Genomic DNA, 26,993 nt, shown 5'->3' on the forward strand with positions numbered 1-26,993 from the left:
TCTGCTACGTAGAAGCAGGGTGTTATGACTGCTTACAAAAAGGGACTCTAACTTTATCAGATGAGCTAAGGAACATTTCCTTGAGGAAGTGATATTTAGACTGACACCCAAAGAATGGATATGAATTAGGTAGAAAAAAACGGTCAGGGATATTGAGAGAGGTGGGAGAATGAGAATGTTGATGAAAATTTAATCAATAGCACCTAAGAAAGAAATGGAAAATTTTATTTGCACCAACCTGAGGATTATAACCTGGGAGGCAGTCTTTCATAAAGCTCTGAGGACTGTAACACCAAAGAGGTGAAGTGGGAGGCCAGTATATATGTGATTTTGGCAAAGGGGCACGTGCAGTCAAGCACTCACCTTGGTAGAAGGTTACCGCTATTCACGTGGAACAGATATCTTAATTAATGGTTTTAGTGCTTTTTCTAAATATGGGAAGAAACTGGGTTCATAAATTTTCTCCTGAAAACATCCAGCTGTCTGAGGTCCAGCTCTGTCAGTTTCCCAGAGCACAGTGTCTCATCCTGATTTCGCACTGAATTCCAGCGACTGCAGTGGCTAATGACTTGATTCTTGTAGAACTGGATGGTGGCAACATTCTTTATTTTATAATCCTCTCCCTTTCAGTCTTAATTTTGACCAAGATTTGGGAAGCATTTCATGACCAGTTTGTCCCCCGGTGCTAAGAATGCTCATCCCTAGGTCAGGAGAGGATTTCATTGATAGGCCACTTGATGTGCTATTATTGGACTAGGCCCTGAACAGTAATCAAAAGCCTCTGGGCCGCCTGTCTAACTAGTCTGTTATGGTCCAGGAAATGGCTCCCTCTTGTTGCTTCTTCCTGTATCCTAGAGTTACACTATTACAATTATTGATGTTATAGAACTATATATTTGATCAATCGTTTAAAGTACCCAATCATCATTAATTTTATCTGAGGGTCAGTCACATATTTGGTAATGCAAGAAACAATAATCTTATAAAATAGGCAGAATACAAGTAAGATAGCTAGTAGCATAAATAAGGTCATAAGTAAGTATTTAAGCTAAGAACTTTCATTAGGTGCAGCCCGGTATTTTCCCAGGTTGTCTGACCAGTCTGTCCTGCACCGGTTGCTATCTTCAAGGGAAATGATCTGTTGGCACTGTACAAAAAGCTCACCAAAGATGTCTGCACATACAAGATGAATGATGGATCATTGTGACCACTTACAGGATTGAGAAAGAAATGTTATCTTCTAAGGAGTTACATGGCTGGTGCCAGAAGAAGGAAAACTGCTCTTTATGGTTAAGCAGGTATTTCCGCCATTGAGGAGGTCTGGTTAATGCTTCATGCAGATAGATGCACAATGTACTCTAGAGGAGAGGGAGGAGGTCCAGATAGGCAGAGAAAACTTCATGTTTAAATTTTTCTTGTCTTACCTTAAAATATGAATTTTTATTTCATCAAGAAGATGGGGGAGAATTTCAGATAAAGGGAATAAACTCAAAAAAATAGATCCTGAGTGAAAAGGAGACAGTATGTTTTATAGAGTCAAGTTGTTTTATATGAGCATAACTCCAGTTCTCACTGTTGGTGAAATTCCTGGCCTTTGCTCAGTATTCTTGGGCCCCAATCTTCCTTTCCAAACATGTCGCTGAATATTTTCTTTCAAATATATGTCTCAGCCCCCAAGAGCCATGCTGTTACTCATATTCTTTTCTCTATTCAGAATGTCCTATTCTGTCTCTCCATGTTCAAATCCTCCTGTCCTTCAAGAGCCAATTCAAATCCTAAGGTTCTTCCTTATCCAGCTCCACTAGCAGCAATGATTTCTTCCTCTCCATCATTTCCTTTATCTGTATCTGTACCTGATATATATATATATATATATAATTTCCTTTATCTGTATCTGTACCTGATATATATATATACACACATGTGTATATATATATATATATATATATATATATATATACATATATATGTAATTTATCTCTATATTTCTCTCCCAAATGAGGTCTTGTATAATTCCTTGTACAAGGTACATATTTCATATATTTTTCTTGAATAAAATGACTTAATGTGACTTTTAATGAGCCATGCAGGAGACTGATGAAATAATTGGGATGGGGCTTCAAATGTCCACAGAGTACCAAAGTGAAACTATTTAGTAAAACTTTAGTTTAGTCAGGGGTTGGGTGTACATTTATCATGTTTACTTGCAATCTCTCCAAACAAGGAATTGTGAAGAAATCAGTACGTATTATTTCCTATAACCGCTCTTGGAGATTAAGAGAATAAACCTTATAGCCTAGTACTTCAGTATTTGCCTAACACTGTACATACATACATCATGACAAAGACATTTATTTCTATTCGTTTTTAAATTAAAATCCTAAAATAAGCTTTTAAGTTTTTCTCCACTTGGTGTCTTCAGAAGTCTGTTTTGTTGAAGCTATAACTCTGGTCTCTCCTTCTTGTGCAAGCTTCACGTAATTCTAAGTAATAAGTATGATCTTCTCCCTTTGGCTCTTAGGTCCAGGGAGGCATGGGTTATGAAACCTACCTGTTTCTTCTGAGACTACTTGAAAAGAAGTCTTGAAAAAGCTGATTCAATCATGGTCTTCCCCTTAAAGTGTCAGTACCTTCCCTCTGACACAAAACTTTATTTTTCTTTGGGAAAATTGGGGGACTTACATCATTCCTGATTTCAAACCTGTGGTGATAAAATAACTATGTAGTTCAGGGGTCTGGGCTAGTTAATTATGATCTTCTTCAGTAAAGACATGATGTTTTCAAGGTTTGGTGTCTGCAGAAGTTCCTTTGTTATGCATAGAGAGAAAAACTAATCTGTGGTCACAGAATGAACTGCTAACCTTGGCTGGCCATCTGATAAATGTGAATCTTTGGTCACAAACGTGCAAAATGGGAAAACCATTGATAGTGGATCAGTTTTCTCATCTTCATGAGGGAGGGACGTAGAATATTCAAAGTGAGGAAGAGCCTTCCTTCCTGACTTTCTCTCTCACCAGTAGGAAATTATGTGCCAAGATATTTCCATCTCTCTTTGAGTACAGTGCAGTCAACAAACTGGGAATGAAAAGAGTGTGACTGGGTCAAGCATTATTGAAGTAATTCCACTGAATTCATTGAAATTACACTAACAGCCACTGCTTAAGGAATCCAGCTGATTGATGTCGCTTCTTTAGGGATTCAGTCAGCAGAGTCATAGGAGTGCCTAAAAAAACAAAACAGGGCTTCCCCGCTGGCGCAGTGGTTGAGAGTCTGCCTGCCGGTGCAGGGGACACGGGTTCGTGCCCCGGTCCGGGAAGATCCCACATGCCGCGGAGGGGCTGGGCCCGTGAGCCATGGCCACTGAGCCTGCGCGTCCGGAGCCTGTGCTCCGCAACGGGAGAGGCCACAACAGTGAGAGGCCTGCGTACCGAAGAAACAAAAACAAAAACAAAAACAATAATCTCATCTCCACTAGGGAAGATCCTTCATATAATCATGACAACAGGAAATATGTTGGCCTTAGGTTCAGATTATATCAAATGGTTTATCTTGTCATCTAAACTGATTCTGAACCAGTCAGCTTTGCTCTCTCCTGCCTCCAAGTTCTGTCTCTTTTTCTGCAGGATTAGTCACATTTGCTTTTCTGGTTCTGTAGCTTTTTCCTGAACCAGAGCTATAGATATCTTAGTGCCAGATAAGAGAGACGTAATTTCACTGTAATGTCCTATTTTTTTTTTAAAGTTCCAAGAATTTTATACACAGTATCAAATGTGACTGAAACGAAGTTTGCTCATGTTTTTACTGGTGGTGTTTGTTTAGAGATGGAAACATGGAGGAAGAAGGGCCTGGAATCCATAGCACTATGAAAGACTGTCTGTTCATTTGTCTGACTTCCCTCTAATCTGTACACTCCTCCAGAGCAGGATATACACTTGCACTTGCTTCTGTATTCCCAGCGCCTTTTTTAGCGTCTGGTACAACAGTGAATGCTGCTAGAAGAAATAAACTGTACAGGAGAGGAAGATAGGCAATAGACTTTGAGATGTTTTGCAGGGCATAGAAGACATAAAGGGGACAGGGATCCCATCTATTAGTTTCTTAAGAGTGGACAATTGGAGTGGACTTAAGAGTGGTTTTCTCTGTATTAACCATAGACAGGAGAGTCCAGAGTCAGGACCAACAAGAGTTTGTTCATGAAAAAAGTTTTGTTTTGAGGGTCTAATGCTTTCTAAAACTATCATCAAGGCTTATATAGCAGCTCCATCTCCTAATGTGAGTGAAGTATTTTGAGAAGGTTGAGAGGAAGTCAGCGTTAGAATGTGATTATTATCATTCATTTCAAGTAGACAGATTAGGCCATGCATTTTCCAGCACTGCAGGCTCATTTGCCCTGTGTATCTTTCTCTAACCTTCTCCCCGGTTGGGAAGAAATAATTCCCCTGTGTTAGGATAGCCCTTTGTACATCTCTTGTCATAGCACTACTACACTTATACGTATTTCACTTGCACTAAATCAAGATCCTTGATGGAAGGGGAAATGGAAAGGAAACTAAGGGTTAATTGAGTTATTATTCTGTCAGACATAATACTAGATTTTTAAAATACTCTGTATTTTGTTTTAATCACTTAATTATATAGGTACTATTTCCCCATTTTTCACATGAAAAACTAGAGGTTAACAATGGAGAGATAGATATACCATGTTCTTGGATTGGAAGAATAAACATTGTAAAAATGACTATACTACCCAAAGCAATCTACAGATTCAATGCAATCCCTTTCAAACTACCAGTGGCATTTTTCACAGAACTAAAACAAAAATTTCACAATTTGTATGGAAACACAAAAGACCCCAAATAGTCAAAGCAATCTTGAGAAAGAAAAACGGAGCTGGAGGAATCAGGCTCCCAGATTTCTGACTATACTACAAAGCTACAGTAATCAAGATAGTATTGTACTGGCACAAAAAACAGAAATATAGATCAATGGAACAGGATAGAAAGCCCAGAGATAAACCCACGCACAAATGGTCACCTTATCCTTGATAAAGGAGGCAAGAATATACAGTGGAGAAAAGACAGCCTCTTCAATAAGTAGTGCTGGGAAAACTGGACAGTTACATGTAAAAGAATGAAATTAGAACACTCCCAAACACCATACACAAAAATAAACTCAAAATAGATTAAAGACCTAAATGTAAGGCCAGACACCATCAAACTCTTAGAGGAAAACATAGGCAGAACACTCTATGACATAAATCCCAGCAAGATCCTTTTTGACCCACCTCCTAGAGAAATGGAAATAAAAACAAAAATAAACAAATGGGACCTAATGAAACTTCAAAGCTTTTGCACAGCAAAGGAAACCATAAACAAGATGAAAAGACAACCCTCAGAATGGGAGAAAATATTTGCAAATGAATCAACGGACAAAGGATTAATCTCCAAAATTTACAAGCAGCTCATGCAGCTCAATATCAAAAAGACAAACAACCCAATCCAAAAATGGGCAGAAGACCTAAACAGACATTTCTCCAAAGAAGATATACAGATGGCCAGCAAACACATGAAAGAATGCTCAACATCACTAATCATTAGAGAAATGCAAATCAAAACCACAATGAGGTATCACCTCACACCAGTCAGAATAGCCATCATCAAAAAATCTAGAAACAATAAATGCTGGAGAGGGTGTGGAGAAAAGGGAACCCTCTTGCACTGATGGTAGGAATGTAAATTGATATAGCCACTATGGAGAACAGTATGGAGGTTCCTTAAAAAACTAAAAATAGAACTACCATACAACCCAGCAATCCCACTACTGGGCATATAACCTGAGAAAACCATAATTCACAAAGAGTCATGTACCACAATGTTCATTGCAGCTCTGTTTAGAATAGCCAGGACATGGAAGCAACCTAAGTGTCCATCAACAGATGAATGGGTAAAGAAGATGTTGCACATACATACAATGGAATATTAGCCATTAAAAGAAACGAAATTGAGTTATTTGTAGTGATGTGGATAGACTTAAAGTCTGTCATACAGAGTGAAGTAAGTCAGAAAGAGAAAAACAAATACCGTATGCTAACACATATATATGGAATCTAAATTAAAAAAAAAAGTTCTGAAGAACTAGGGGCAGGACAGGAATAAAGATGCCGACGTAGAGAATGGACTTGAGGACACGGGGAGGGGGAAGGGTAAGCTGGGACAAAGTGAGAGAGTAGCATGGACATATATACACTACCAAATGTAAAATAGATAGCTAGTGGGAAGCAGCCACATAGCAAAGGGAGATCAGCTTGGTGCTTTTTGACCACCTAGAGGGGCGGGATAGGAAGGGTGGGAGGGAGGGAGATGCAAGACAGAAGAGATATGGAGATATATGTATACGTATAGCTGATTCACTTTGTTATAAAGCAGAAACTAACACACCATTGTAAAGCAATTATAATCCAATAAGGATGTTATTAATTAATTAATTAAAGAGAGGTTAACAGAAACTGACCAGTAGTCAGTGGTGTTTCCAGGATTCCTAGATCTTACTGACAGCAGTCATTACTTTTTCTTCATAGTTCATATATATCAGGAAACCTAATGTGGGTGCCCTCCTTGTTACTCATTGACACTTGACAACCCTTTCCCACTTGTTTTTTTCCCAAAACACAAGCTCTCAAATGTCAATTAATAAATGAGAAAGGGATGATGAAATTAGAAAAATTTATGAACACAGTAGTAGTAACAATTTCAGGCAAGAATTGTCAATTGATCTAAAACTAGTGGATGAGGATTTCCAAGTCAGCTTAGGATGTAGAAAGTGGCAAGTAAATGTCACTACTGTCTTAACAATGAGAAAATGTTAGGTAATTGATAAAATCATAAATTTTCTTGAAACCATAGGAGAGCTGAGACTGCAAGGTAAACCAGCTGAATTCCAATGCATGGCATACGGCTCTGAGAAGAGATGAATCTAAAGAACGATTTCATTTCTGACAGAACATTAGAAGAAGGTATTGCTGTCATCACAGCAGGTAAAGAGGAAATCAGCTACCAAATACTCAAAATCAATGTGTAGGAGAGCTTATCAGTTTAGAATGAGCGCGAAAACCTAGACACAAGGAGAGTTCACGCTAACTCACAAGTTCTATTCCACAGGTCTCCAGAGGTGTTCCTGTGTAAGACTGGTTGCAGGGCTGAAGGCAGCACAGAGACCCCTTGGTGAAACTAGTGTGCAGGTGTTCAGTTAGTGATTGGTTGTCATTGGGGCAAAGTTGCAAATTTTGTACTCATTTCCTTGGAAACACGTCTCACATAGAACACAATTCTAACCCACCGGGGGAGGGGCAGTACCCCTTCCGACGCACAGGGCCCAGGGAAAGGTCCTCTACTTACGTGAAAGTGATGATGTAAAAGCTCTTTGTTCCCGAGGAAAATTAGGAAATTCTCCCATCCCTGGAACCTAGGAAAAAATATCCTCTCCTTCTGGGAGAAGGGTATCTGCCTCTGAGAAAGGTGAAAGAAAAACTTCTGGACCCTGGTTCCTGGACTGATACAAAGCAGAGTTCAGCTACTACTGGGAGATGGGTAGGAAACTCTTTCCTGTCCAAGAGTTGACACTGATAGAAAAAAAAACAAAAAACCGTGGAGGGGAGCAGGAATGCTGAAAACTTGTGGCTCCAAGGCCAGGCATATAGGGCCTGCCTAAGACAGAGGCATGAAGTTTATTCACGGTAATTAATCATAGTAATGACATTCTACGTTATGATCCTTTTCTAATCACTTAATTCACATGATGCTATATGGCCAAAGTGTAAGCCTTGATTGTGATTTTCAGAATCCATTAGACATGCAGAAATTACATTCAGAGTCCATAATCACACTGACCCACCCTCAGTCATCTTATTTACATTCCACTCTACCCTATACAACACAAGCTCTAACAAGCCTTCTAGGTTTTAAACATCACACGTTCTGTGAGGAGGTCTTTCCTTATCACTCTAGGCTGAATTAATTTTTCCCTCTATTCTAGAAAATGATAATGTTTATGACATTGCACTAGAATGACCTTAATTTTGCAAAGCTGAGGCTGATCCAAAGCCTATACATTTACAAGCTCTAGTATTCAAATGTAGTATTCAAATACTATCTCACCACAAAAACACTCAGTACCTTCTGCCTCTTGTAAAATTCTTATCCCCATTGAACTCTTCTGGAACCACAAGTAAGCTGAGAAATAAAGTTAAAATATATTTATGTTAGTGTTTTCACTTTGATTTCTTTGGGATCATAAAATAAGCTGGGCTTCCTTTTGTATCCGGTTTTCACTACTCTAGACAAGCGGAAATGAAATTACTTTGTCCAAATAAATAACGCTGCCAACTTACAAAATGAGTATATACTTTTTATACTGTTTGGATATTGATATCCCTATCCAGAAAACTGCCTACTATAGCATGACAACAAGATATATGGAAACAAAAAAAAAAACAATCTGAAAACAGATTGCTTGGAACAAAAGCAAAGGTTGTTGGCTCAGACTGCTGGGTATTTTATTTAGACCAATGTTTCACAAACTCTGTCTGTGTTTGTCAAGCTGATAATAGGTTTCCCCTGAAATGAATAATTTCCTGGTGAAATGCATTGGGGAAATGATGCACAGTGTGATTTACAACACAAATTAACAATTTCAAAGTTTTTGAGAAGTCCTATGGAAAAGAAATCCATTATTCTTAAATACCTATTTAAACGTCTCTCAGATCACTAACATTTTCAGATCAGTTTGGGAAATTTTGACTTCGACTATTTTCACAACTCTTCCTAGGCATGTTTTCCTTTTATAAATCAATACTGTGTCTTTTTGGTTGCATAGTACTGAATCCACTGTAGCTAATGCAAAGAGAAAGAAATTTACTAATGTGTGTTAAATGACTTACAGAAATCTGGGAATAAATTATGTAACAGACTTTAGGCTGAACTTTTAACAATGACTCCCAAAGCTTCAGCATAGAACTGTGCCTCAGGACTTCCCTGATAGTCCAGTGGTTAGGGCTCCACGCTTCCACTGCAGGGGGCATGGGTTCGATCGCTGGTTGGGGAACTAATATCCCACATGCAAAAAAGAACCCCCAAAACTGTACCTCTACATGCTGCTGCTTCCATCATGATCAGGAATCTTCCTGTTGAATCAAGAAGATGCTGCTACAGCCAATTCTATAACCTCTCTGCTCTGCTGAGTCACATCAGCAGAACAAATCCCTCACACCTGGCTTTTATTATATTAAACCAATTTATTTTTTATTTTTATTTTTTAACATCTTTATTGGAGTATAATTGCTTTACAATTGTATTAGTTGCTGCCGTATAACAAAGTGAATCCGCTATACGTATACATATATCCCCATATCCCCTTCCTCTTGTGTCTCCCTCCCACCCTCCCATCCCACCCCTCTAGGTGGTCACAAAGCACCGAGCTGATCTCCCTGTGCTATGCGGCTTCTTCCCACTAGCTATCTATTTTACGTTTGGTAGTGTATATATGTCCATGCCCCTCTCTCACTTCGTCCCAGCTTACCCTTCCCCCGCCCTGTGTCCTCAAGTCCATTCTCTACATCTGCATCTTTACTCCTGTCCTGCCCCTAGGTTCTTCAGAACCAATTTTTAATTTTTTTTAGATTCCATATATATGTGTTTAAATGCTCCTTTCTTAAAGTTTTGTTTTTTCTAAGTCCCCAAACTAAATTAGACCTCACTGTTATTCTCTCTCATAGCATATTATATCTCTCTACCATAGCTCTTATTTTAGTACATAACTACTTAGGTATTTAATTACTATCTCTTCTACTAAAGTACTGTGGGAATAGGAACCATATCTGTTTTGCATCCCTTAAAGAAATGCCTAACTCACACTAAGTCAGTGCATACTTTTGAATCATTTTGAATGGGTGGAAGGATGGCTGGATGGATAAGAGTGACTGAGTACCTAAAAGGGCAGATGAGCAGAGAGCCTTAAATCTTGGGACATGACTAAGAAAAACAGGGTGATAGATTTAGCTGGCCATATCTTTTCCCAAGATGACTGGTTCTAGAATTTCTTTCATGGAAGTGTCTGTGCTCTGGTGAGTGGTGGAGAGGGTGAGGGATTGCACTCTGGCCAATATGTGTAATCTGCAAGGCAACTCTTACCATGCCTCACATATAGTAGGTGCTTAATATATCGTTGTTATGGAAGGAATGCCAGTGCATACATGTAAAAGACTGAGCACTCTGCAGACGCATTTTGCCCTATAGGTGTTACTGTTAATTATCAGAATCTATTTTAATTTAATTAAGTTATATAAACATTTTTGATACCCTTGCATTTTGTTTAACTACAAAAGTCCCTAGAGTAGGCAGGAGACCTTGAAACCTGAAAAGGCTCTGTCTCCTCCAATCTTTATTTAATCAGAAGCAACCTAGATTCCATGTTAGTGTAACGCTGTACAGAATAAAATGACAATGATAGAAGTACTTTCAACTAGGGCCATAACATTAACTCGTTAAAAAAAAAAAAAAAAGCGCTTCAAAGCTTCAAAAAAATGAGGGCATGAAATATTTTTAGTTGTCTTTATTCTTTATTTGAGCTCCAGATTTTAATTCCATGTGCTAACTTGGTAACTTTTCGCTTCTTAGAAACACGTAAGGAGCAGCAACTTCAAAGCTGTAAATCCACTTCCTGAAAAGCGAATTTGGAAACAAGATCTATACAAAGATGAGCATTACATACAATGCAAGAGTTTGGTATATTTATTTTTTTCAGCTTCATGTATGATGAAAAAAAATCTGTGTATCTGAAATACACAAAACATGGTAAAGACCACTTAGTTTGCTGTGGACCCTCAATTTCTGAATCTTTTGTCCAGTTTCCCTCCTGCTTACATGCATAATTTGTCACATGTTTCTCTCTATTTGCTTAAACCAGATGCCCATGGGGCTTTCCTGCAGTATTTAGGAAAGAGGAACGCTTACAGAATTGTATTTGGCTCTATCAAGCAATGTTTTGGTGGAAAATGACCAACAAGTTTAATTTCTCTCAAATGGGAATCATTCTGCCTCACTTCCTGGGAAGGAAAGCTATAAAAAAAAAAAAGGAGTTATGAACTGGGCTCTTAATGGTAATGGAAAACACACAAAACTTTAACTTCAATTTTATTCTACTTTGTAATAATAATCCTTTGTATTTGTGTAACATGATAGAGTTCATATAGTACTTCCATATTTACTGAGATGTATTTTGTGCTTGCTTATACAGGATTCTTTCTCGTTAAAAAAGAACTTCTGTGTGTTTCTACACATTAGTTTAAGTCTTTTCACCATCTCCTTTTGGCATGAGAATCTCAGAACTTTTCTGACGAGAACACATTTATTGGATCTGTGCCATGAACACATGTGCTCAGTACAATTAAGAATTCACACGCACACACACACACACACACACACACACACACTCTTAAGAAAAAACATCTGCTCATGATCCAGAATTCAATACAAAGAGAGGACAAGTGCATAGACACCCACAATAAAAGGGAAATGTGGTAATATGTGAAAGGATTGATAAAAATGCCAAAGAAGTTCTGAGCAGAATAGATGTTCGCATTTAGGATTCTTGAGTATCTGTTATACATTAGATACTTTGCACTTTTATATACTAGGTTTGAATAGTTACCATTATTATGTAAAACAACTCTTATTTCCATTTTGACAATGAATTAAAAAGGTCCTCAAAGTTCTTGAGTTCACAATCCAAGATTAAAATCAATAAATGGAAGATCTAGAATCAAAAAGCATGTCTACAGCCCAGGTGTTTGGTTATTATGGAAAAGCTTCCCAGAGAAGTGTCCTTTGAACCAAGCTGAGCCTTGAAGAGTGAATAGGATTTTGAATAGACAAAGAAAAGTTCAGAGGAAACCAACTACCTGAGCACAAGTGTAAATAAGACCACAGGCAGCTGGAATGGATCTCAGTAGAGGGAGTGAACTCAAGCATAAAGGGGAGTTCTTGGCACAGAGCTGAGAGTTGATGGGGGAACCTGAACGCTAGTGTACAACTGAGAATGATGCCAAGAATAAGATAAAAAGGAAGACTGGGCGCTAAGTGTGAAGGAAATTAAGAAGGTGGGGGCATGAACTGACTTTCAGAAGGAGAAATGACAGATGTCATTATATGAACTGATCTTGAAAAATTCCCATGTCTCTGTTTTTATCTTATATTCAAAAATATTCTGGTACCTGACTTTTGCCTTGTGTGTCAGAGACTGAAAATGGTCACCAGTAGCTTTATTATCCTTATCTCCAGGACATACAACTTCTTTATTCACTTCCCCTGGCAATTAGATTAAAACCAATGATAAAGTTCTGGCCAGTAAAGTTTGAGTGGAAGCGATGAGCAGTACTTCCAGGCCTGGCTCATTAAATCCTTCCATGTCTAATCCTAGCATTTTTACTGCATCCATTGGATGAATGAAGAGAACTTCAAAGGCCTGCAGGAGAGACAAGATAAAAGGATCTTGGGTACCTGAGTGACTGTGTGGAGCAGAGACCATCCATTGACCTGCACTTCAATGTCAAGTGAGAAACAAACTCTATTTTGAGGTAAGTCACTGGAATTTGGGGATTGTTTCTTTCAACAGTTATCCCACCCTGATATGCCGGGCTGAATAATTTGTGATGATCATTATCTCTGACTTGGACCCCGATTGTCCGCTGCTATTCCCAACAGACTGAACAGTGTTGGAGAAATTGTGCAGCCTTGTTGAATAATGCCTCAACAGGGCTCCCAGTGTTGCCATGGAATCCTTCTGTGTTCTGGTCATGAACTCCTTCCTTTCATGGCTTAATTTAAAGTTTCATCTTTCTCCTTAGGATTTTCCTGCTTCTACTCTCAGCAGATGAATTAGCTGTCTCATCTTTAGTTAAGTGCTTATTCAAGACTCATAACCATTTTTGCTTTTTTTCATGTTAACTTAAGCAGTTCTTTATGTATTAGAGATATAAGACCATTATGGATATTAGGTATAAAATGGCTAAAATTTTAAAAGACCAACTAAACCAAAAGTTGACAAAGATGTGGAAAAACTGGAACTCTCATATACTCTTTGTGGGAATGTAGAATGGTACAATCACTTTGTGAAACTGTTTGGCAATGTTTTTAAAAGTTCATCTATCATATAATCCAGATATTCTACTCCTGGGTAGTTACTCAGAGGTCCAAGAGGAAATCTCCAATAGTATTATGGCCAAAAAGAGGTCTTCCACTGTGGATTTTCTGTGGTTTGTGGTGGGGAGTGACACGTAAACATTTTTCTCTATTTTTCCCTTGAAACCTTCAGTAAGGTCTGTGTCAGTCACTAGTTATTGTGTGTAAGTTGTTTTTTTTTTTTTTAAAGAAGACTGCTGATAATTTGGTTAGAGTAACAACATCTCTTGACCCCTTACCTTGGTTCAGGTACCACACTATGCACATTCACATATGTTACCTTTTTCAAATCTTACAGTCATCTTGAACGGTAATTATTATTCCCCTTTTAGAGATTAAAAAACATGTGCCCCATAGTAAAACCAAAATGAAACAGATAACAGAAAACTTGCTAAGAATAACATACTGGAAGATCCCAACACTTGCCCTCTACCCTCCAATTAAAGATAAAGCTGCTTATTTTTACCTCTGCTTGGAACTTTGACCATATTTTTATTTCTATTTTTGACCAGTCAGTTTCCAGTTAAGTATTAGTGAGAACTTACTGTGGGCTAGGCTTGAGGTAAAAAAAAAAAAGTGTGGGGGGGTGGGGGGAATAGACATGGTACCAACATTCAGTGCTTTAAAGAAGACGGGGCCTAAAAAGATATTCCCTGGATGACTGTAGTGAAAGTCAAGACAGAGTCCAAAGGAACACAAAGGGTCTTGATGGTGTGATAGAAGCAAGTCTTTGCAGAGGAAGTGACACTTGAGCTGAGTCATAAAGATATGCAGATGCAGAAAAAAGGTAAGGGAAAGGGGCACCGAGCCACTTCTACTAGAGGGACTAGATGGTACAAAGGCATTGAAATGAGGAATCACAAAATCATCAGCAAATAGCAGGTAGCTCAGAATGGCTGGAGCATGCAGCAGAGATCAATGCCTGGGGCCCAGGGATGAGCCTGGGGTGTAACAACAGACGGTGCGACTTCCTGAGAAACTACTCTCATGCCTAGCAACCAACTGAACCCCAAATTGCACTCAGTCTCCTGGACTTTACCCACAGGAATTTTCCAACCATTTTTTTCCCTCTAAGATATACAATATGGAACTCAGTACTCTTGTTTTTCATTTCTTTTTAATATGCTTATACTCATTTTAAACCAGAGGACAGATGATTTCATGGGGCAGGACTTATGTGGACAAAGATTGCTAATATAAGTGATTTTGTCCACAATTCTGCAGGTTCTTTAATGTGATTTGATCACCTTCTCCAGGGATGAGCAGGCCCTAGAGGCTCTAGAGGACAAACCTCACACTAAAAATACTTCACTACTGGGCTTCCCTGGTGGCGCAGTGTTTGAGAGTCCGCTTGCCGATGCAGGGGACGCAGGTTCACACCCCGGTCCGGGAGGATCCCACGTGCCGAGGAGCGGCTGGGCCCGTGACCCGTGGCCGCTGAGCCTGCGCGTCCGGAGCCTGTGCTCCGCAACGGGAGAGGCCGCAGCGGTGAGAGGCCCGCGTACCGCAAAAAAAAAAAAAAAAGTAAAAGTACTTAACTACTGAACTGACAAATTAAATGGCAATTTATTCATTTATAGCATAGGAATGCCTCTCCATTAGCCAGAATGCCAGATCTGGACATGCTGAGTAAAGGGAATATCATTTAGTGAAGAACCACTCATTAATGGGCACTTCCTGGTATTATTTCAATTACTTGTCACCACAACTCTGTGATGTAGTTCTTCATCCCAATTTTATAAATGAAGAATTTAAATGAGAAACTTTAAACGACCTACCTTGATCTCATAGCTAATAAGTTTTGGAGCTTAGATTCAAATCTAATGCTTTGATTTCTACCCCATGCAATGGGCAAGGTGTACCCACACTGCCTGGAAAAAAAAGTGATGATGATGGCGATTTAACTAAAATGATTATAATTTATTGGATGTTTACTTTGTGCTGAATACTTTCACATGCATTATTTTATGTAACCTTAACAACTCTATTAAGTGAGAAACTATTTCCATTTTAACAATGAGGAAACTAATGTTCAAAGGTTTAAATAACTTTCCTAACCTTCAAACCTGGTTAATTGGTGGGGCAGGTATTCAAACCAGGTCTCCCTGCCCACAAAGTACTTTTTACTGACAGTCAAATACTGGTAAGACTATTTGGTGAATGAGAGTCAGATTGAAGAGAATTTATTACTTGATAGAACATTCCATCTAGGGTGTGGTAGAGGATAGAAAACCACTGATGTTCTCCTAGTAGGGACTGATCATGTGTGTTCATAACTTGTAGCAATAGACATTGAATATTTAATACTATTATTTTTTGTTTTTGTTAATAATTCTTATTAGTCACAAAAAACTTCTGTCACTATCCTTATTCATGGTAGAGTATACATTATTATGTTCATTTTATATTGTCTCACGTTTTTCTGAGGATAAATTTTAGGAATTGAAAAAGAAATGAAGTGCCTCAAACCTGAGGAAAAGCATAATTACTTTTTGATTAACATACTTGAGCAGCCTTTCATTACTAATTGGTAGTATATCTGATTAATTCCCAGGTCAGTGAAATTAGAGTTTAGCCTACAAAAACGGATATACGTATGATAGTTTTACAAATTTAAACCCTTTAAACAATCTTGGGACTAGATCAATAAACTTTTTTTAGAATTCCTTTCTAGCATCTAGACTAACAATCTCATCAAGACCGTGTTTTTGTTTTGTTTTATTTCTGTCAATATAAAGATTCTCTTTGTGGAAGCAAGATTTGAACAGGCTTTCTTTGAAGTTAGTACCCATGTGGCAAGTTTCAAATAAACCTAGACCTTTGCTCAAAATCAATGCATCTGAGAACTTTCCTTTAACATTCCTTTGTCTCTTGAACCTGGACTCCTTGAGGAAGGGTTTGTTTCTTTCCACTACAGCCCAGTCATCTGGTATGAGGTTAGGTACAAAAGAACGTGCTGTCTAAATGTCAGTTGAATAAATGAATATTTGAATGAATCTACCAACTGTGGACTTTGTTTTATTTTTACATTGCTTACTTCTTTTGAAAGATATCCCAGGTGAGCTTTCTCATCCACTTATTTTTATTCCTTTGCAAAAAGTGTCCTTTGGGACCTCTTCGCCAGATCTCGAAGGCGTGCCCTATCCCGTCTGGCTTGGCGTTTTCTAGGCTCTGGTATTTCCTCACCAGTCTGGGACGCTGTACCTCCCCCCACTGCCAACCCCACCCCCAATCAATTCACATCATTTTTGACAATAGAATTTCCAAACCCCCTTCCACTATGCATGATTTTCTTTTCCCCTTAAACTTGAAAAGGATGGTGAAAATTTAGGCAACTTAGAGAATATTTAAAACAAAAGAGAAGTAGTGGAAGGTCGAGAAAAGGTCACTATAGTTAGCGAGAAGAGTGTGACTCATTAAAAAACAAAGCCACATTAACTGACAATAAAACAAATCAGGAGAAAAATCATGAGACCATTTTGGATGGCTGAGTGAGACAATACCAGAGATGCAAGTGATGAGAATAGGAGGTTAATCAGAAAAGACTACTTTTGAGGTGAAGAAATTTACAAGAAATTTACCTCCCTCCTGGAGGGAGGTCTGTGCCTGCTTTGCCCTGGCTGGCTCTGTGACTTATGTGTACATGACCCTCATCTTTTAAATAAGGATATTGGACCAAATGATATATAAGATCCTTTCCAATTCTAACATTTTATTGAGGGCTAGAATTTTCTAGCAGATTAAATGGATTCTTATGTTTTAAGTCCCCATGCCTATTTAGTCTCACATAATTTGATTGCTCTTTGTATTTTCTTCCTCATTTAATCCACATTTATTGAGTGGCTGCTTGATATTTGAACAGTGTTTTAGGCAGTGGGCATACAAAATGGGGAAGATAAAATTACTGCCATCTTCCACCTCACAGGCTGGGTGGCCACAGCTTTATAAACAGCAACAAGGCAATTGGAGCAGAAGCTATGGCTCGGGGAGGGAAGCCAGGATGGAGACAAAATGAAAAAGACAAGGGCAAGAGAAAACATTTTACAATATCCTGAGATACAAATAAGTCCACCACTTAAAAAAAAAAAACAGTAAAGATCGGTTATGATTTTTACTTTTACTCCTTCATTTTATGAGGATGGTTAGTGCTGACTGTATGACCGTGGCTACTTAGAAGGTTAATGAGAGATTCACTGGACTTTCCACACCGCCTATAAAGGGGATGGTTGATTTTTGTTTTATTGGTGTGGTCACTACCAAGCCCTGTCTATAGATCTGTGTTAACTGCACAATTGCTACTTGAAGATCTTACAGGTTGCTCAGTGATTCCTCATAGAGCTTGATGCTGACATGAGAATTAGAATTGCAGATGGCAACCATGAGAATAGAAGAGCCTAGAACTAGTTGGGGCCCTGCAAGTGGGCATAAGTGTATGAAGCAGGTGGGCACATGCCACTAGCTAGTCATGTGGTTAGCAATTAATCAGAAAGAGCATGCTTTACCCCAAAATCTTCAAATACTTCTTTCTCTTCCCACCTCCCCCCTTTGAACTGTATGCTTGAAAACAGCACAGGCAGTCTAAGTCTCCGTTTGAGACCTCTGATCGCTAAGAGACTTCTCCCCTGCACTGTGACTTTTGATCTCCTGTGCCTGGTCCGGTGCCTGGCACACTGTCATATTTAATCAAAGAAGCCATTTTTGTTGTCGTTGTTGTTGCTTACTTGTGTTTATCCGTCCTTGTTGGACAAAGGTATTTAAGTTGGTCAAATGTTAAATATTATTAGGATGATTATTAGAAACAATGCTGGGGATTTAGAGCCAAATTTATGTAATTAGTCGAACGGGTTTTTAAAGATTTTTGAATTAAAATAGTACATATAGAATACAGATATACATAAAAAATTCATACAGAAAAATGCATGTAGCTATACAAACTGAGCATGCTGACATCAAGAAACACAACATCACCAGCATCATGGACTGAGGAGCTTAGAGCTCTTCTCTGAAGATGATTTTTAACACCAGTTGGCAGTGTCCGCCTTCTAGAATCATCTAGGTTTTAGATATGAATTATTTTACTTATCTTCTCCATCAGACTGTGAAAAACATTAGTCCGGGACTGGTCTTTTTCTCTTTGTATCCATGTTACTATTTTAGCAGCTCATAGTAGGTTTCCATAGGAGTTTGCTGAGCTGTGAGTCAACTGAAAGTACCCTGAGCTGAGACATCTAATGAGGAGCCCCGGAAAAATCCTGTTTCCAGGTCACTTCTCAGTTTCTGATTTTATTTCTCAGATTTAGCTCTTTAGATGTACTTAGAGCTCCCAGAAAAGAGGCATATTCTAAATTTAGTCTCTCTGGTTGAACATTAAAATATTGGAGTGGAAGAGTGATGGTAGCAAAAGGGGTTAGTTAGCATTTTGTGTACATTAGATAACACAGCTGCTTCCAGTTCAATGGCCAACATCAGAAGTTCTCTAGAAATATGTTCCATGGAAATTCCCATTTCTGCTTGCTTAAGTAGGTTGTTGAGACTTTGGTGAGTAAGCAAGTTGCATCACTGGGGAAGAAAAGGAGACAAGTACCAATGAAGAAATTACACTCAAGTGCTTGCTGGTTTGCCAAATAGCTCTGGGAAAAGCAGGGCAGGATCAGAGGTTTCTGGCAAGTAGCCCCTCTATTCATGTCCCTGTCTTTCTTTGACTGGATTATAGCACAATTTTTGGTACATAGCTGTTTCCTTTGCAGACCTCTGATTAGTTCAAATTATCTTTATGCTAGTCCTGTGTTGAAATGCTCCTGAGCCCCAACTGAAAGAGATCAGACTCTTTTACAAGATGGGGATCCAGCCAGCTGTGAAGAAAGGGTGCACTAGTCAGTCTGGAAACATCTGTAGGAGTAACCAGATGTTTTAATAAGAGGAGAATCACAGACTGAGTGAATGGCAGAAAAGGCTAAAAGAGTGGATGACTTACCTCTGAGCAGATGGGAACACGGATGCTTGTGGATTTTCCCATTTTTTAAACATTGTGATTGGATTAGGTGTCTGAAATCATCTCCCTCACACCCTATATTTTTTTGAAAGCTTTTTTTTGTGGGAGGGATTAAATTTCTTGATTCATGGGCCCTACTCAAGAATGACCATCTTTGCCTAGCAGATTTCTGGTGCCTGGATTGGAAGAATCAGAGCAAGGCCATCCCTCTATGTAGGCTGATGCTGTGGTGATGTGATTTCAAGGATACCAGGAAAGCCGTCACTGACATTTCTCTCTCCCTGAAGTTCATAATCTCACCATGAAGGATTCCTTCTTTCATCAAAAATCAATCAAAATCTCAAACTTGGTTTTGAAATACAAATCCTGGTATAAGGATTAAAAAGTAAAATTCTGTCTTAATCTCTTAGGAAGCAAATAAAGGGCCTGGGGAAAAGCTGGAGTGATGTGTGTCATTGTTTCTTGAGAATGCAGCCCACTGGGGTCTTCTCTGATCCCAGATTTTGAAATTCTAGCAGCGAGCAGAAAAAGAAAGGCATTTGAGGTAGATAGGAAGAAGTAAAAAGGGCTCAGAAAGTGAAGGAGGTAAATAAAGAAGGTCAACTTTGGATTTTGAACTGATGATTTGACCTTTTTGAGCCTCAGTTTCTTCATCTGTAAAATAGAACCAATAACATTTTTCAGAGAGTCTTGGTCAATGATCAGAACAGACTCTTTCTTTTGCCAGACTAATTAGCTAACTAATTTCTTCTTTTTACAAAACAGTGTAAAATTTGGAATTTCAAGAGATGTATATCATCAAAGGACTCTTTTCAGATATCTCTTATGTTTGTTTCTTGGCCCTCCTCTGGTGAGAATTCTTTATTTTTTTTCAAAGGTGTATTGAAATGATATTCTTCTTATCTTAAGTTAGGGACTGGGGACTAAAGTCTGCCCAGTTGATAATTCATGGACATGATTTTCTTTCCTTGTTAATTAAGTAATTTTGGGGTGATGGTTTTTTTGATACTGTACCCTAGATTATTCCCACTAATGACAATTGATCAAACCCAAAGTTTTCCCAAAAAAGGAGGATGGTTTCATGTCAAGTGTCCATCAGTCTTGGCCCTACAGGCCTCTAGGAACAGCTCAGGGTCATGCACGTTGCAGCTGCAGGTTGAGGAGAAGAGTAAACATTATACTATGTGTGAAGTGCCTAGCAGAGAGACTACATCCACTATGTATTCAGAACAATTTACATAATAAACAATTTTGAGAGCTGCTTTCCTAGATTTTTTGGCACTGCTGTATTTTATGCTATGAAATTGATTGCCCCCCTTCACTGACTGAATAAATAAAACATGAGCTGACAGAAAATTCAAATTTCAAGACATTATATTTGTTTCTATGAGCACCCAGAAGTGCTGTTACTACTGAATTATTATTAGTACATTGGATATTAATGTGTTAACTCCCAGCTTAAAACAAAACAAAACAAAACTGAGTGATTCAATGACTGGGGACATTGGGATATCATAAATTTTTTCTCATTACTGGTTGGCATGGATTCAACTCCATGTACTAATTTAGACTTTTTCTGAAGCCATTTTTCAGTCTATACTACCTCTTGAAGTAATGACTTTCAGAAGCTTGCTTCCTAGTATGTGGAATACGTCTTCTCTTCTTCTTCCTCCTCCTCTTCTTCCTCTCCCCCCTCTTCCCCCTCCTTGTTTTTCTTCTTCTTGTAGTAAAATTAACTCTCAAGCTTAAAGCAGCATTTCCTAGAGCTGATAGCTTAAAATTTCCAAATCATGTTTACCCATGAATACAGTCAGATTTGGGGAGTATCCTTTAGCATTTTGGTTATCATCATCTCCAAGCTATTCACAAATATTTCCTTTCTTGTCCTTTCTGTCATATAGAAAAATTATACTCCTAACCTACTTTAATATTGGGCATAGCCATGTGATTTACTTTTCCCAATGAAATCTGAATGAAAGTGGCATATGGCCACTTCTAAGCAGAAATTTTAAGAGCCATGCTCAATTTGCCCCATCTTATTCCCTGCCAGAGTAATTGTTGAAGATTAAACCCTCATCGGTGTGGGCCCCTGAGTGACTGGTATGAGCAGTGCTGACAGGCACTGGAAATGTACAGTGAAAAGAGAAATAAGTCAGCTGTTAAGCCATGGAGATTCAGAGTTTGGTTGTTACTGGAGCATAATCTAGCCGATTGTAATAAAATATAATCACATGATCGATTCCTAGTCTTCTGAAAAAGTTAGTTTCTAATGATAGTCTTCAAGTCAATGCAAACACATGCCATATGTTGATTATAAAATCTTCTTATACTCGTGGCTGGTGAAATCCTGGCTTGAATCCCTTTACTATTTACCACCACCATCAGAACCAGCATTACCAATGATATACTTAGCAGTAAATTACAGACTCTTAAAGTTAAGGGATAAAATGTTATCTTTCCAACAGTCTTATTTCAGAAATGAGAAAACTCAGATTTTCCAAAGATAAGAGATTTATCTGGGAGCATCCAGGTAGGTTTCTTTTTAATTTTAACTTGGAAATATTTTTATAGATCCTTGTACTTTGTAACTCACTCCATTCATTCAATTTTTAAAGTTAAATTTTAAAAAGTGAATATTTTCTGGTTAATGGAAGAATCAAGATTAACCTTAATAATTTTTGCTAGGGATCAGTGATATTTCTAAGTGTGTTACTTTTCTGGGGCTGCTATAACAAAATACCACACAGACTGGGTGACTTAAGCAGAAATTCATTCTCTGGTAGTTGTGGAGGTTGGAAGTCCTCAAGCTGTCGGCAGGATTGGTTTCTTCTGAAGCCCCTCTCCTTGGCGTGCAGATGGTTGTTTGTGTGTGTGTCCTCACATGGTCTTTCCTCTGTGCACGTGTGCCCCTGGTGTCTCTTTGTGTGTCCTGGTTTCTTTTCTTATAAGGACAACAGTCAGATGGATTATGACCCACCCTGAAAGCCTCTCTTTACCTTAATCAGTTCTTTAAAGGTCCTATCTCCACATACAGTCACGTTTTGAGGTACTGGGGGTAACAGCTTCAACATATCAGTTGGGGAGTGGGACAAAGTTCAGCCGATAACACTAAGATATGACAAATTGAAAGCATTTTAACAAAATAAAACTTAGGGTTAGAATCCCATTTTGGTCACCAGCAGCAGTGATGTTCATGGAGTATGATGTAGTAGAGTTTGGCATAAAATATCTATAAGACTGGGACTTCCCTGGCGGTCCACTGGTTAAGACTCTGAGCTTCCACGTCATGGGGTGCGTGTTGGAGCCCTGGTCGGGAAACTAAGATCCCACATGTCACCTGGCCAAAAAAATTGTTTTTAAATATCTACAAGTCTTTAATATTATTTGCCCATCTTACAAAAGACATTTAATCCCAGTGCCTAGACTATACCCAACTTGGGGTAGCTGACAACTGAGATCCTGGTACTAAGCCATCCACAAACTATAAGATTGACCACACCTCTGAAGGGAGATTTTCCCAGATGCCAAATCGAAGCAATTGTGTAGAATAATCTCCCTCCCACAAAGGATAGTCATAATAGCTTCTTTTCTCTGTCTCTTCTCTCCTCTCCCTTTTCTTCCATAAAGCTCCTGTGAGTACACTGCCAGTTTCAGTCTCCTATGCTAGGAACTGAGTTTTGGTAAACCCTAACCCTGCCCTGCAGAGATTCATGTCTAGGAGAGGAGACAGACAGTAATTGCATGATTATAATATAGAGTAATATTTATAATGCTTCAGGCTCTATAAAAACATTGCAGAGGATTTTCTAAGTCACAACTGGGGGTGGGGGAAGAATCTTAAACCTTCCATTTCTACAACTCTTTTTTTCTTTTCAAAGGGTATTCCACCATGCTATCCCAGGAGATAGAGCGTGTAGTACGAGGCACAACTGCAAAGCATGGAATTAATGTTCTAACTAATGAACTTGAAAATAGGCTACAAAAGAAGATTGTCCCTTTAAAGCCACCCCCTTGAGAGGCTTTGCACTAATTCCAAAGATGGTCACTTTCATTAAACCATTTTGGGATTTATATTTGGTCAGACTGTGAACTCGTCTAGAACAGAACAAAGATTAATTTAAAGTATGGTGCATGATTCAAGTTTATAGAACAAGTAAATTAATCCAGAGATAGAGGCACATTTTAAATATCATGACTGGTGGATAATACTTGCTCCTGAGTGTTTTGGGTGTCTAGAGAGTTAAGGCATCCAAATTCAACAAAATTATGATCTGACTATGTTTGGAGTTCATAGTGAGGCGTGGCTGTATGGTAACAGAACTGGATTTCTTGCAAACCAGTTCCAAAGAAAACCAGAACAAATGTAAGAAGAAAAGAAAGCAGAGTTTGATGAATAGTAATGTCATCCTCAAATGTGAGGAGTGCTGGGTGTAATGTAGGAGGAGATTGCTATATAAAACTGTAAGTACCTTCTGAGAAAAGCAGATTGTGTTAGAGGTGTAATTTCTCCTGAGAACAAAAGCACCATCCCAGGGTTACTCAGACCCTGTAGGATTTTGAATAAGCAAAAGTAATCTCGAGCTGAATTTTGGGAGTGGGACTGGAGAGTACCATATTATACTGAACAGTGTAAAAAGAATTTTCAGTTCCTAGGAGCAAGCCAGGAGGCCCACCTGGAAGGAGAAGAGAGTGGGAAAGGCGGATGGACACCACCAAGATGAAGAATAAGCAAGTGACACCACTGTGTCCTGGTGGCCAAAAGACAAAGGTGGACTGGTTCAAATGGGTCATGGGTTCTCACAGGGATTTGGTTCTTTGCTCCTTACACTGTTGTTACAAGTATGAGAACCCTACCAACATGATTTTGTTGGTGGTGCTTTTTAAGATCAAGGAAGAGATTTGAAATTCTATACTTGAGCCAAAGTGATGTAAATCGGGGGCATTACGCAAGGAAGGTGAAATAATGCTTAAATAGAGCTGATTTGTGGGAGCAGGAACTCAGAGCTAGAAGTGATAATGGAAACCTAAGTCCTCCAGGGATTCATAGAACTCTTAGAAACGGCTTTGATTGTGGCATGGGACTTCTGAGTATTCTTAGTTCAGGGAGTAGGGTTACCCCAGTTGATGTATGGGTATCATGTAAAAGACAGCACTAGACAGACTTTTTTTTTTTTTTAAAGAAAAGGAGAATACTTGATTTGAACAAACAGAACTATATACCATCCCTTTAATTCTTCTGTTTATTTTGTACAAATTTGTTTCTGAGGATTTGTGGTACAGTTTGATCCTGGTCAGGACTGTGCTGTCATCTGCAGAAAAAATGAGGCAAGCTAGACGTAATATCTGAGCACCTCAGTTTTTATTATAGAAAGGTGATCTTAAAGGTTTTTTTTTTCTAGAAATTTCCTCCTCTTTATTTCTTTTGCTTTATTAAGAAAATTTCACACCCAGCTACTGCCACCATTATAGAGTTGATCACAGTGTTTGTTGATTGTTGGGATCCCATTGTGCTCTCTAGAAATGTCCATTTTAGCACACGTAAGATATTAGAGAATTTATATCTTTACACTTTTCTGTCCCTTTAGATTATGAGCTACTTGAGGGCAGAGAATATGTCTTATTTATTTCTGTTTACTCTGAACCTATTGTTTATATCAAACATTCAGTAAATATCTATTGTATAAATGAATGAATTCATGCTTAAATGTATGTATGCATAAATAAATAAATATCTATGTTCCTAGAATTTATAATTTAAATATAGGAAATTTTAAATAACAAAGTTCAAGTGAGGGCTCATATCAAGCTGAAACTTTTCAATTGTCAAAGGAGTTTTGCTGGACTTCTTAGAGACTGTTTCAGTTTGCTTGTTTTAAATATGATTCATTTCCATGTCTTTTTCCTAGAATTTCTGTAAGCCACCACCCATCACCTCTAACACCCATCCCCCCCCCAAAAAAAACCCCAGTAACAAACAAAAAAAAACCTTTTCTCTGAGAAACAAAAGAGGAAATAAGTGAAGTTGGTTTGCATGCCTTCATGAATTTTTAGGATGAAAGAGTAACCTGGAAAGACTTTCTCTTGCACTCAGCTGAACCATTTTTTTCAGTCTACATAACCCACTACCTAATTACAAGCTTGAAACATGGTTAGGAATGGAACAGAATCCAAAGAACCAATTACATCCCCAATCAGGATTACTGGCAACTTGTTCAGCAGCTGGCGTGAATAAAGAGGAAGTCACTAAACCAGAAGACGCAATCAGTCTGTTGATCACGTGAGAGGAAGATCATAAGCTTTCTTACTGCTGTTCTCACAGAGGCTCTGTATCGCTCAGACAGAGACAAGGGACCTCTTTAAAGAGATCAAAGTTGATAACAGGAGTCGCTGTGTAAATCTGAACCCTGGGGAGGGATTGTTGGGAGAAAACGAGAAGCATCAGTTTGTTCCTGGCTTCTTCTGAGACCTGTTTTGAAAGCTGCCCAGCAGGAGTCGAGTACTGTTGCCTTGCGGTTGACCAGAGCACGGCCTGGTACTGGAGAAAAAGCAGTACGTGTGGGAGGGAGCTCGGCGCTCTTTTGTGGGCCTTGGATTGTTAACCACACAACAGAGGACCCAGACAAAAGGGATCTAGCTTTTTTAAAAAAGGAGAATGCTTGATTTGAACAAACAATTATGTAGCCTCCCTTAAATCCTTCTGTTTATTTTGTACGGTTTGTTTTCAAGGATCTGTGGTAAAATTTGATCCTGGTGACAGAGGTGATGTCATGTGAGCTAAAAAAAAAAAAAAAGGGAAGGACATGGCTTAGCGGCAAGGAGAAAAGAGGATGTGTTCGGTGAGGGGCATGTGACGTGAAATCCTAGGAGCCAGAGGGTCTGTTTGGGGTGGGAAGGCAAGGCTGTTTGCGTGGAGAGCAAGGCCAGGAAACCAATCTGGGGGAGAGGGGCAATTACAGCCCTGGGCAGGAGATGGTTGGAGCCTCTAAGATCCAGGGTCAGAGCCACAGACATTGGTTTGGTTGTTTGTTTTGATAACTGGGGATGACTGTATCCATCTAAGCCTGGTGTAAGTAACATGGCACTTCTGACAAGTTCTCCATCCTGGCTATATATTGGAATTATTTTTAAATGGCCAAGGCCCTGGTATTATATAAAGCTCTGTAGGTGATTGTAATGTGCCACAGGATAGAGGAAGCACCCACCTCAATTTTGCAAAAACCCCGACAGTATTTCTCTACCTCTTTAGCTCTAATGACAATCCGTAGTGTAGTCACCTGTTGGTACATCTGCCTCCCAAAACAGTGGTTTTCTAATTTAAGGTGCATTGGAATTTCTAGGGTATATTGTAAAAGCATTTTAAAAAGACACATTTTGTCTTTGTAAATCTGGGGTGGGACTTGAACGTCAACGTTCTAACAAGTTCCCAGGTGCTGCCTCTTCCGGCCCTTTGAACACACTGCCAGGGGCAAGGCTTTAAACTCTACCTACTCACAGCCTTGTTCTCGCTTCAATTTCAGTGTAGTTGTTCAGAGTCCAGGCTGTGGGTTCAGACCATGTTGGCTTCTACCTTATATTAGCTGATTGAATCTGGGCAAACTTATTACCCTTCCTACCTAGTTTCTTCACCTATGACAAAAGAAATAAACACTAGGGAATTCCCTGGTGATCCAGTGGTTAGGACTCTGCAATCTCACTGCCGAGGGCCCAGGTTCAATTCCTGGTCGGGGAGCTAAGTTGCTGCAAGCTGCTCAATGGGGCAAAAAAAAAAA

General features: G+C 38.9%; 1 long non-coding RNA gene across 1 annotated transcript in view; it reads left to right on the plus strand.

The window, feature by feature from the left end:
- Positions 1-26,993, plus strand: part of LOC111184955 (uncharacterized) — a 105,553-nt gene that overhangs the window by 36,118 nt on the left and 42,442 nt on the right. The window contains exon 2 of the long non-coding RNA XR_016393879.1: positions 12,472-12,628. This is a non-coding gene — a long non-coding RNA (uncharacterized LOC111184955). The remainder of the gene's footprint in view (positions 1-12,471; positions 12,629-26,993) is intronic.

Source organism: Delphinapterus leucas, chromosome 7, assembly GCF_059928025.1.
Source record: "Delphinapterus leucas isolate spDelLeu-1000000601 "Yukka" chromosome 7, BTC_Dleu_Yukka2, whole genome shotgun sequence".
Taxonomy (NCBI): domain Eukaryota; kingdom Metazoa; phylum Chordata; class Mammalia; order Artiodactyla; family Monodontidae; genus Delphinapterus; species Delphinapterus leucas.